Source organism: Leptopilina boulardi, unplaced genomic scaffold, assembly GCF_019393585.1.
Source record: "Leptopilina boulardi isolate dan_hultmark-lab unplaced genomic scaffold, ZJU_Lbou_2.1 LbouV2_310, whole genome shotgun sequence".
NCBI lineage: Eukaryota > Metazoa > Arthropoda > Insecta > Hymenoptera > Figitidae > Leptopilina > Leptopilina boulardi.
Window position 1 is genome coordinate 6550338 of NW_026137875.1, and position 13161 is coordinate 6563498.

Sequence of the window (13161 nt, forward strand, 5' to 3'; positions counted from 1 at the left end):
CAATTTAATTCGTCGCTGTTAAATAACATCATCATTTAGAAAGTAATAAATTTAACATTCCGATTTTCCACACATTGTAAATTTTTGGTATGAAAAAAAGAGATTTGAGTTGAATATTTTTATAAATTAATAATTAAAATAAAAAAACATAAAAAAATAAATTAAAAATTGAAGTAAAAAATTAAAAAACAAATTTTAAATTTAAATAAATAAATGAATTATAAATTAAATAAAAATTTAAAGAGATCATTTTTACCCATCTTAAGTATAATATTAATAAATTTTTTATTTCACAATAATGAATAATATAAAAGTACCTATAGTAATTTTTTTTTTTTCAAAAGAAACAAATGTAGATTGAAATTAAATTGAACATTATCATCTTTTGAATGAAGCTGAAGAAAAGGATTTCAAATCGATTATGAGATGTGATTACAAATTTTATCCAACAATACGCTTGATTCAACCTAACTTTTCTCTTTAGTACTTTTCAGTATAAGATTTATGCGGTATCCAGAGTCCACCAACAATGCAAATTCTCATGAGGCTTTCACGACTTGGCTTCATTATTCAAAACGTTCGTAGAACTATTTTTGAAAAGTAACAATTTTATTGCAAAGAGAGACAGTGAGTGAAAAATAGAAGGAAAATTCTCTCTAGGTACTTTTCAATATCAACAATATCCACTTTAGAAATTTTACAAAATTTTCTTTAATTCATTTAATTTAACGTTCTTTTTAAATATATACGATCTAATTTCAAAAAATTTACAATATTATTATTTTTAATTGAATTGTAAATTTTTTTTTAATTAGAAGATTGGAAAATTTCGAATTTAGTCTAAAAATTATATCAAATATATGGTTACTTTAAATAAAATTTAAAAATTACACATAACAAAAACTTATAATGAATTAAAAATGAATGCTGAAAATAAAGAAAATTTAAAAAGTATTTATTTTAGCATTTAAATATTGTTTTACGATAAATATGAATTAATTAAATATGTATAATTACATAAAAATGTAAGTAATTTTAAAGCTGCAATATTTTACCAAATTGTATAAATGAAGACCTGAAAAAAAGTAGGATAATTCTTCGATTGATTAAAGTAAAGAAATACATACTTATATGAGAGATAAAAATATTTCTTTGATAAGCAAAAGAAAAAAAAAATTTTTTCATAAAATAACAATAAATATAAAAAAATATTTTGAATAAAAAATACAAAACTTAAATAAGAAAACCCAACATTCATTTAAGTCATAAACTTAACAATTTTTGTTCCAATGAAAACCTAAAATGATATTTGACTACCTTAAAAAATTAAACATAAATTTTTTTCTGATTTTTATTCATTTAAATAAATTATTAAAAAAAATTATTTTTATTTTAAAAAAATATCGATTCTTATGAAAATTTATTCCAATTTCTCCACACGAACCACAATAAACCCATTTTATTGAAACATAAAATGGACAATTTTTACAAATAAATAAAGAAAAACACTTGACAACAGAAAATCACGATTGATTGAGATCAATTTCAGCTGATTAGAGCGAATACACTGATTCAGTGTCACTAACCACCTGACTTGCGCGCCACAATTTTTACTTGTACTATAATCCAAGATGGCCGCTATGTCTCATGTTTCTCCCATAGCATTGCCTATCCAGATGTATATAGAGATCAGAGCCCACTAAAAAAATTTTTACTACTATAATACAAAAATTAAAAAAATTATTATCTGGTGTTTTTAAAAATTTTTAATAGTCTGCATTAAAAAACAAAAATTTTGAAAACTCGGATACTTACAAATAAAAAATAAAATAGGGGAGAGCGGGGCAAAGCCGCTTATGTAACATTTATTTATAAATATTTTTTTGTTATTACACCTTCAATTGACGTGATTTTTTTTTCTATTTCATCTAAAACTAATTAATAACAAATTTCAATAGTAATAATTTAATTTATTATAAGTTTGATTAATTAATTTAATTATTTTCAAAGAGATGCAAAAAAACGGCTTTGTCCCGTATGGCGGGGCAGCGACGTTTTTGCTTGTATTTTGCTGTATCTAATATCTTTGAAACATAAGTATTTTATACATTTTTTAAAGAGTTTTAAGTTATTTTATAAAAAATATCAATAATTTTATTTTTAACCTCACATTTTGAATTCAACTCTTCACTTTTTCGTTGAAAAGTCTACTTTACCGACTGTTAATATTCAAAAATAATTTAAATAACGGCGCGAAAATATTATGAAATATTAATAGGGAAATAGTGTCAGGGTTGGACACTTGGCTTTTTTTTAAATAAGAACACTAGCGCTACCTGTGTGCGTACGTGACGAATCTTCTAGTAGTGTAACCTAACTTTTTGTGGCATTACATTTTTGGAGAATCAAAAGTAGCGTCTCCTGTGACTTCGGTGCAATCGAAGAGACAAAAAAAGTTTTGTTTGACTTGTGAATAAACCTAAAAAATGTGTAAAAAAAGCAAGAATTCGGCAAGGTAAGCTTATTGAATGTATTGTGGGGTACATAATTTAAGAAGAAAAAAAGTGAAAAGTCGAATCGCGACACATGTCTGGTTATGGTTAGCACAATTCGAAAATGATGCTTCTAGTTAGGGTTGGACACTTTATGCAGTTAGGGTTGGACACCCGTATTAATTATGAATTTAACAAAATTTATAAATAAATTTTATTTTATTGATATTTCAGTGCAAAATTGTGCCAAAGATATTAGAAAAATAATACTTAAATTGTATAAATTTTGTTCATCATTTCATTGAGTTATTTGGAACAATAAAGCATTATTTTTTGTAATTTGAGTTCATTCCTTTTTTAAACCCATGAAGCTTTACAATTTGTAAACAATAAGTAAAGATAAACATGAAAAAATAAGAATAAAAAACATTACAAATGTTATTTTACGTTTTTACCAATAATGCGTTTCGATTTTCAAAAAGTGTCCAACCCTGACTGAAAAGTCCAACCCTGACTAGATTTTTTTTTTAAATGTTTATAACTTTTTTAATTTTGGACCAATCAATTTACGGTCCACAGCAAAAGTGTTCCTCTTTTGTAGATCTTTCCACCCATATACCACAATTGACTGAATTTATCTAAACAAAATATTTATAAACAAAAAACCAAAACAGTGTGTCCAACCCTGACACTATTCCCCTATTATATTTACATAAAATTTATCTTTTTTTTATTGTTAATAATAAATTTGAATACTAATAAATTAATTTATGTTCTAAATGAAATATTATTTTAAAATTATACTAGTTTAATATATTATATAATAAAAACAGATTTTTTACATAAAAATAACTAATTTCCTTTATTTTATTTGAAATAATTGAACATAATAATATAGGTAATGTAAGATAATAACAATAATAATAAAAAATAATTAAATTAAATTATGTAATTTTTGAAAATAAATAAAAACAATTATTTAATATTATTTTATTTAATATTAATTTATTAATTTTAATTTAATAAAACTACAGTTATAAAAAATATATATTTATATTCAAAATATAAATAACAATAAGAAAGCACGGAAAAATACTTACATATTTTGATTAAAAAATCAGGTTAATATTTGTTGACACTTGATTCATGTAAAGTTAGAAAAACTTCAAATATGAAGGTAATGCAGATTTTCATTTTCAACTGTTTTTACGAAACTGTTTTTAAACTGCTTTGCCCCCAATGACATACATTTTTTATTTTTTAAATTTAATTTATTTAAATAAAAAATAAAACCTAAATTTCATGCACTTCGTGTAGATAAATGTTTCATTTATTCAAGCAAAAAGTTTTTAAGACCTAAGTGCTTAAAACAATTTTTTAAATTTGAATCTTCGATCAACGAAATTTTCATCCCTTCCTTGCAAAAACTATTTTTATGTTATATTTCCTAATATATTTAATATTTTTTAGCTGTTTCTTTTCCAATCTATTGCTTTAATCTTATTAATAATAAACTGTTAACGAAAATGGTAATAGATTAGAAAGAAAGAAGATATTTCGAAAAACGCCTTTACTCCGCATAGCGGCTTTGCCCCGCTCTCCCCTATACGTGTAACTTTTTTTCTATAAAGAATAAAAAAAAAAAAATGTGGAATCGGCCACACACATATAAATTGTCGAAAACTTTTGTAAATTTACATTATTCCTTGGAGCACATTTGTGTGGCGAGTTCAAGGACATCAACAGTCACTTAAAGCTTAATAACATTCCTACTTTGAAAGCTCCCGCTTATCGTCGAGTCTCCATACTGAAACCACAAAGTGACATTATTAAATCGATTTATCGATCATGAAAGGATTTATTGAAATTCCGTGGTTGGCTCACGCGCAAAATCGTTTAATCCAACGATGTATTCATTCTCAGTGACACTCCGACATATTGGAGAAAGAAGCTGGACTCGTGTCCTCTTCTACCCATAAATTTCTCTGTTAATACTGACCAACCGCAGAGAGTTCCAGGTCGAATTTCGAAACTGGACGCAGAACATATATAAATCAAATTCTAAGGACACGATTTACTTTTGAAAATATGAGCTTTGAGATAATGTACGCGCAAAAATTAAGTGCTCATCATTCTTCAACGCGGACGATGAGATGATGCAAGCATAAACGATTAATTAAAACCATTTTTAATTACCTTACATCCAAGGGAAAATTTCTATATATGAAATTTTCAAATTGTCCCTTTGCTTTTTTTTTGGTACGATATTATATAAATTAATTAATAAATATAACTACGATATTTAATTTTTATACTATAAATTTTGACGTAAAATTTTTATTAATTTTTACAATTCACAAATTTTAATTTCTTAATTTTTATTAAATAAATGAATTGCTGCCTTTCTACATTTAGGCAGACATCGCAAGAAAAACAAATCAACAAAAGGTTTTAAATTTTCAACTAAACAATTAATATGAAAAAAAAAATAAATAAAAAATAGGTGCAACTTTAGCAAAATCTGTACGCACAAAAAGCAAATTAAAAACATCATTCCGTGACGAAATTCTACGTACCCTAAAGTTCGATTTAAATAGAATCTTTGAAGCATATATTTGCAACGATAAGAATTTGATTATAAATATACAGAGAAAATTCTACGCTGTTCAACAGTTCGGAAGTCGAAGCGAAAACATAAGTCGATGTAAATTAGACCATGGAGAGGATAATGTTTTTCAATTTAAAAAAGAAGATATTTAAGGAATCTTTTCTGAATATCTTCTAAATAACTAGAGAGGCTTCGCCCCCCTACGCGTTTCGCGCGCCAACCCCCTGATTTTTATTGTTTTTGTAGATGACCTTATGACCTATTTTCTGTTATTAATGTTTCGTCAATTTCTAGAATTTAAAACTATTATTAATATTTTATTATTTATTTTTTTTAAATGTTATTTACGATTTTTATTAATAATAATTTTTATTATTTTTTTAATATTTCAAACAAAATTTATCTAATTTTTTAAATTTTCCTGACAAAATTTGACCTACATTTTTAAGGTTATGTTCGTTTTTTGGTCATTTTCCTTCAAAGTTTGACATAAATTTTAAGATTATGATTGTTTCTTGGTCCTTTTGCGCCAAATTTTGGACTACATTTTGAGGTTATATTTGTTTCTTGGTCGTTTTTTGCTAAAATAACATAACCTCAAAATTTAGGTCAATTTTGGCGGAAAATCCACCTCACATTTAACGTAAAGAAGGGGGGGGGGGCTTGCGACTATATTTAGAGCCTTGAAACGAACATAACCTTATAATTTATGTCAATTTTGGCAGAAAATCCACCTCACCTTCAACGTAAGGAAGGAGGGAGGGGGCTTGCGACTACATTCAGAGTCTTGAAACTAACATAACCTTTAATTTCATGTCATTTTTTGACGGGAAATTCTCCTCCACTTGCGGCTATATTCAGAGTCTTGAAACGAATATAACCTCAAAATTTAGGTTATTTTTGGCGATGGTAGGGGTAAGGGAGGGGGAGATTGGGGGACTTGCGGCTATATTCAGAGTCTTGAAACGAACATAACCTCAAAATTTAGGTCACTTTTTGCGGGAAATACGGAAAGAGGGGAGGACTTGCGGCCCTATTCAGAGTCTTGAAACGAACATAACCTCAAAATTTAGGTCACTTTTTTCGGTTGAGGGGAGAGGAGAGGGGAGAAATGCTGCTGTATTCAGAGTCTGGAAACAGCGGCGGCGATATCTTTTTGTAATATAAGTAGATATTATTATATTTGTCATGAATTGAGAATTAACAATTAAAGACGCATAATCAATTTTAGAACAAACAAATGAATTAAAAAGTAAAATTAAAGTTTTTTGTTGATGGGAACTTTTAGAAATTTTGAAAAGATATCACAATGCTCTTGATATCGATGTAACTAAGAATATATGATCTATAAAATTCAATTGATATAGTCAAATGTCACACCCAAATCACGAGTATAGTATAGACTTTTTATGATAAATTTAAAAAAAACTTTTTTATATTTAAAAATATAATTCACCCAATTGCAGAAATGCTTTCCTTCTGAGTTTTACGGCATTTTGAAAAGTCATGACACTTGTATAATAATAATGATTTTATTAGTTCGTGGCATTTAGTGATATTGTTTACACGATACGCTATAAACTAATAAAATTATTATAGAATTGTCACGATTTTTCAAAATGTCGTCAAACTAAAATTAATTTTTTATTTATTGTTTCCAGAGTGAGACAAATTAAAAATATAAGTTCCAATTATCAAAAAAAATCTAATTTTAAGAAGTTTGAATTTTTATTTGATTGAATTTCCAAATTTATGGAATTCGATTTTTTAAAATTAAGCCAAAATAAGGCGACTCTTTTGTGGCATAGTTTTTGATAAATTTTTTTTTGAAGATAATGGACGAGAGCCTAATGAATTATTTATTGAAAATGTTTGATTAATTATTTTCTTAATTAATTATTCTTATTGAACAATTTTTTTGATCATAGTAGAACGCACAGTAAACTTGGTTGTATCTTTTTCTATTGCAACGTTTTGATGCACATAAATTATATCAAAAAGAGATCGTTTTGTGTATCATTTTTAGAAATGATACACGAAACGGTCTCATTTTTTGATGCAAAAAATTTAATCAATTTATATCAATCATGGCCGAATTGAATCGACTCAAAATTAAACGAATTTTTTTCAGATATTTTGGTAATAGTACAATTGCGGAGACCATTTCACTATTTAATTTGAAAATGAAAATAACAGAAAATCAAAGACAATGTGCAATTCGATAATTAAAAAGTGACAGCTTATAAACATAACCTAAAATGCATGAGAAAAAATTTGTCGATAAAATCAATATAGCCGACCTTTTTAGAAGGTAGATGGCAGTTTTGCTTTTTATAAAAACGATTCAGAAAAAATTTAAAGAAAGAAAATAGATGAGTGCTGCCATCTACCTTCTAAAAAGCTCGGCTATATTGATTTTATCGACAAATTTTTTCTCATGCATTTTAGGTTATGTTTATAAGCTGTCACTTTTTAATTATCGAATTGCACATTGTCTTTGATTTTCTGTTATTTTCATTTTCAAATTAAATAGTGAAATGGTCTCCGCAATTGTACTATTACCAAAATATCTGAAAAAATTCGTTTAATTTTGAGTCGATTCAATTCGGCCATGATTGATATAAATTGATTAAATTTTTTGCATCAAAAAATGAGACCGTTTCGTGTATCATTTCTAAAAATGATACACAAAACGATCTCTTTTTGATATAACTTATGTGCATCAAAACGTTGCAAAGATTTGATGCAATTTTTGGTCTCAATTTGATACTTTTAGGAAAACTGTGCGCTTTAAAATGTAATTTATAGGAAAATTAATAAGGCCCGGACCAGTTTCTCCTAGATATAGGGCATTAGTTAGAATTTCTTCTTTGAAATTGTTAAAGGAGGAATAAGAGGATTATAATCGCCATTATTCCACTTCTTATGCATTACGATGAGAAAATAGTATTATAAGCTCTTTTTAGCTACATATTAGAATATATTTTCTGCTTTATGCTCGTGAATAAGTTGCAAACAATTACGAGTGCCTCTTGATTCTTACAATTAGTTATGAATATATCTTGATTTTTGTACCTTTGACGTGTATTTTTCATTAACTACATCAAATGTTCTTTATTCTTTTTAAATTTATAAAGAAAAAATTAAGAATAAATACAATAAAATTCTTTTAATTTATAAAAAAAAGTTTCTAATTTATTCGAACAAAAAAGATTTTAATTCTAAATTTCACTATTCCAGTTATGATCATAATAATTAATTAATTGAAAGCGACCAAAAATAGGTTTCCATTTGTTATGAATTTCTCTCTGATTTTCTCCAATATTATAGATTTTTGAACTCATCATATGTCAATATCAAGAACACTATATAAATATGTACGGAAATTCCAATCACTCATGTCAATTTCATCATCGATTTGTCTCCTTTTAGGAAGATGAAATTTTTTTTTAATTTCTATATACCTTCTCTTAAATATATGGTAATTAATTGTTTTTTTTGTCTAAATAAGTATAATTCAGAATGTTAATTTTATAAATAGTTTCAATCTAATATGTAAATCAGCAAAGAATTTTATTTATTTATTATTCTTTCTATAGTGACTTGTGTATGAAGAATATTGTCAAACCTGTAGTTTCAAAAAAGCCTTAAGGAATTCTCAGATAGTGAAGTTCAATTTTGCACTCCATAAAAATGTGAGCGACATTCAATCTACTCGTAAACGGAATTTTTCGAAGGTACACATCACGTTCAGTTGCTGAATATATTAAAGTATTTCATTTCTGAAAAATATTTTCAATTTCACCGAAAGGCCTCAGCTATTTTCTCTGAAAATTGTAAAAACATTTATCTTTATACAAAAAGAAAGAAGTTATTAAATTTTATTAATTATAGATAACTGTTTTAAAACTATCAGAAAGACGGAGATTAATAAAAAAAATTGTTTTTCTCTAACTTTTCTAAAGTTAAAAAAAAATTCTTTTTTCCCCATTTCTCGATATTGTTTATGTTTGTGTGTAATAAAAGAAAGAAAATGTAGATATCAGCTCTTTTCAAGTGCATTTCTTTTTCTTTTCCTTTTTTTTGTTTTTTTATTTTTTAAAGAAGAATAAGTTTCAATTCGATTGAATATTTCTCCACTTTTGAGAGACTTTGCGCTTCCATTGAAACAATCCAATAAGATGAGTCTTTTATTTTCTTCCTCAAGCAATAAAAAATTTCGAACTCCTCTTTTCCTTATCGATTCTATCATTTTATACACTGACTGCGGAATTTTGTCGATGAACTTAAATAATTTATACTTATATATATATTTCACAGTAAAACAATAATTGTCTTTTGTGAAAATTAATCGTCTGTTGACTAGAATCTCATTAGTAACAATTGAAAAGATGAAAAAAAATTGCCATTTTAACTGTCTTTATATATATATAAAGTTGCGGCAAGTAACGCGCAATAAGCTTACCAATTTGTTCCACTCTGAGTAAAACTATCTGTTCGTAAGACTAATACTACACTTTAGCAAAGACTAAATTTTTCATTTCAAAGACTAAAATTTCCCGTTTCACACGATAATAAAAAGAAGTTTAAAATCTTCTATTGTAACGTTTGAAATTTTACAAATTTATAATTTAGATATATTAGATCGTTAATTCATTTAATTTAAATAAACAAAGTATTAAAATTTCCTATAAAATAAGAAAAATGTTTCAAAAAGTCACGGAACAGTGCAATAAAACGGAATTTAATGAATAAAATATTTGATTTTGATTATTTTCATTAAAAATTATTATATATAAATAAGTATTCAATAAATGAAGAGTTCCCACGGTGGTCGTGAAACATTTTAAATGCCTTTGACACATTTCATTTCCAAATCTTGGAAAAAAATGTTTCTGTACCATCTACTGAATTAATTTTAACTAAAATAAAAATCGGGTATTGGGACGATTTTTTTTAAATATACTTTTTTTCTTTAAATCAAAAAGAACTGTGAAAATTTTTGGGCAAACTATGAAAAATTAATGCTCTGACCGTTAAATTTATTCAAAGTAGAATATTAGAATCCCTACCCAGGCGGAAAAGTCGGACGAATGTCGGAGTTTACAACCGGCTGGAAACCGCACATAATAATTATTATATTATAATTCCCATTATCAGTTCCGACGAAATTCCGATTAATTTTATTCAAAATTTTTAGAGTCCTAATTCCGTCGGAACTCCGTCTGAATCCCATCGGAAATTCTTTAGAACTCCGATGGAATTCCGACGGAATTACGTTGGAAGTTCCGGCGGAATTCTGATAGAACCTCCAGGGGGCACTTTCCGGGGAATCTTTCCAAGGGAGCGTTCAAAAATTACGTAACATTTTTTGGGGGTGGGGGGTCAAGCACTTTGTTACGGACAGCAGAAAAAATGGCGCTAATGTATGCAATAACGTGTTACATGGGGAGGGGGGGTCAAAATTAAAAAAAAAACGTTACGTAATTTGTGAACGCTCCCCAAGTGGGCTCTACTGGGAACTTTTCCACCTGAGTTGAGTAAAAAAAAAATTGATCCTTGTAAATAATTTTCAAATGATTTGAATTTTAATTGAACCAAAATGAGCCAAAAGTTTTGAACGTTCATATGAACGAAATTTTTTTTTGCAACTTCTTTAAGTACGAATTTTATTAACAAAATATTGTTCAAAATATCTAAAAAGAAGTTATTAATTTAATAATTATTCCATTTACTGTTTTTTTAACATAGTCATCATAATTTTTAATAATTTATAGATTGAAAAAAATATTTCGTTCATATGAACGTTCAAAACTTTCGGCTAATGAACCAAATAATTTTTTTTTTCAGAATAATCACTCCAGGAATTTCTTGGCGATTTCTACACGGGTTTATAAGGTAAGAATACATTACAGTAAAACCTCGTTATACCACAAATACGTAGGGGGGGGCAGAGAGATGTTTGTGTTAACCGAAATTTCGAGTTAACGAGGAAAAAAGCTCCCCAGTTAATACAAACTTTTTTGGGTTAACAGATACAAAATTAATTTTAAAATTCGTCTTTTATTCATACATGTATTTAAAATGTTAAAGAATATAGGTATTAGTTATATCTTTTAAGGCCAGGTCCAAGTGAGGCAGCGCCATCTACATTGAAACTAAAATTTTGGAAAATTTTCAACAGCCTTTTCTTGAAAACAAGATGTTAAAATGCTTTTTCCTTTATGGATAATTGATTATTGGCAAGATATACACCAGCTAAAACTTTTTTTGAGTTAAAATAATAAAAAAAATTTCATGTCAATAAATTAAATATGAGCACTTTTTTCACAAAAACTGTAACAGTACTTTCTCAGAAATTACAATCAAAAATGCAATTTCCATTTGGAAAATTAATAAACGCTAAAAAATACACGACCTAAGATTTACCAATCACGAAAATAACAAAAAAAAATTTTATTAAATATTTAACATATTGATACTGCTTTACTGATTGTGACAGCCGTTTGGTAGATTATGTATTTCAGGTGGTTAGCAACAGCGCCAATCTCCTCCTTTCGGCAAAACTGCGAAACGTCTGGTGACATATATAACCTGCCAAACGGCTGTCATAATGAGTAAAGTATGTCATGTTTAAATACTTTTTTTGTGTTATTTTCGTGATTGGTAAATCTTAGGTCGTGTATTTTTAGCGTTTATTAATTTTCCAAATGGAAATTGCATTTTTGATTGTAATTTCTGAGAAAGTACTGTTACAGTTTTTGTGAAAAAAGTGCTAATATTTAATTTACTGACATGAAATTTTTTTTATTATTTTAACTCAAAAAAAGTTTTAGCTGGTGTATATCTTGCCAATAATCAATTATCCATAAAGGAAAAAGCATTTTACCTTCTTGTTTTCAAGTAAAGGCTGTTGAAAATTTTCCAAAATTTTAGTTTCAATGTAGATGGCGCTGCCTCACTTGGACCTGGCCTTAATTGGTACATAAAATAATTAAATGACTTTTTTTAAAGAAAGATTTTATACTTTTTTGAGTTTGTTATCTTTTCATTGAGCTGAAGAACATAACGTTAATTGTTTAACGGTTACAAAAACCAATTTATTAAAGTTTGTTCAAATTTTAATCATTACCAATCGAAAGAGCATGAAAAAATGTGTCGGAATCCATGAGTTTTATTCCAAATTTGATGTCGGAAAGATATGAAAAATCAAAATATTGAAGAAGTTATGGCTTCTTAAACGTTAACGATCGCGTTAACGGGTGCTTATTAAAGTTTGTTCAAATTTTAATCATGTTAACGATCGCGATAACGGGTGCTTATTAAAGTTTGTTCAAATTTTAATCATTACCAATCGAAAGAGCATAAAAAAATGTGTCGGAATCCATGAGTTTTATTCCAAATTTGATGTCGGAAAGATATGAAAAATCAAAATATTGAAGAAGTTATGGCTTCTTAAACGTTAACGATCGCGTTCACGGGTGCTTATTAAAGTTTGTTCAAATTTTAATCATTACCAATCGAAAGAGCATAAAAAAATGTGTCAGAATCCATGAGTTTTATTCCAAATTTGATGTCGGAAAGATATGAAAAATCAAAATATTGAAGAAGTTATGGCTTCTTAAACGTTAACGATCGCGTTAACGGGTGTTAATTAAAGTTTGTTCAAATTTTAATCATTACCAATGGAAAGAGCATAAAAAAATGTGTCGGAATCCATGAGTTTTATTCCAAATTTGATGTCGGAAAGATATGAAAAATCAAAATATTGAAGAAGTTATGGCTTCTTAAACGTTAACGATCGCGTTAACGGGTGCATATTAAAGTTTGTTCAAATTTTAATCATTACCAATCGAAAGAGCATAAAAAAATGTGTCAGAATCCATGAGTTTTATTCCAAATTTGATGTCGGAAAGTTATGAAAAATCAAAATCAAAATTAATTTAAACTTTCTTAAATGTTAACGATCGCGTTAACGGGTGCTTATTAAAGTTTGTTCAAATTTTAATCATTACCAATCGAAAGAGCATAAAAAAATGTGTCGGAATCCATGAGTTTTAT

General features: G+C 27.2%; 1 protein-coding gene across 2 annotated transcripts in view; it reads left to right on the top strand.

The window, feature by feature from the left end:
- LOC127283548 (tyramine receptor 1-like) overlaps nt 1–13161 on the top strand; it is a 241913-nt gene that overhangs the window by 113117 nt on the left and 115635 nt on the right. For both annotated transcript variants that reach the window (XM_051308502.1, XM_051308503.1), the window contains exon 2: nt 10951–10998. The gene's annotated coding sequence lies outside the window, so the exon portion shown is untranslated. The remainder of the gene's footprint in view (nt 1–10950; nt 10999–13161) is intronic.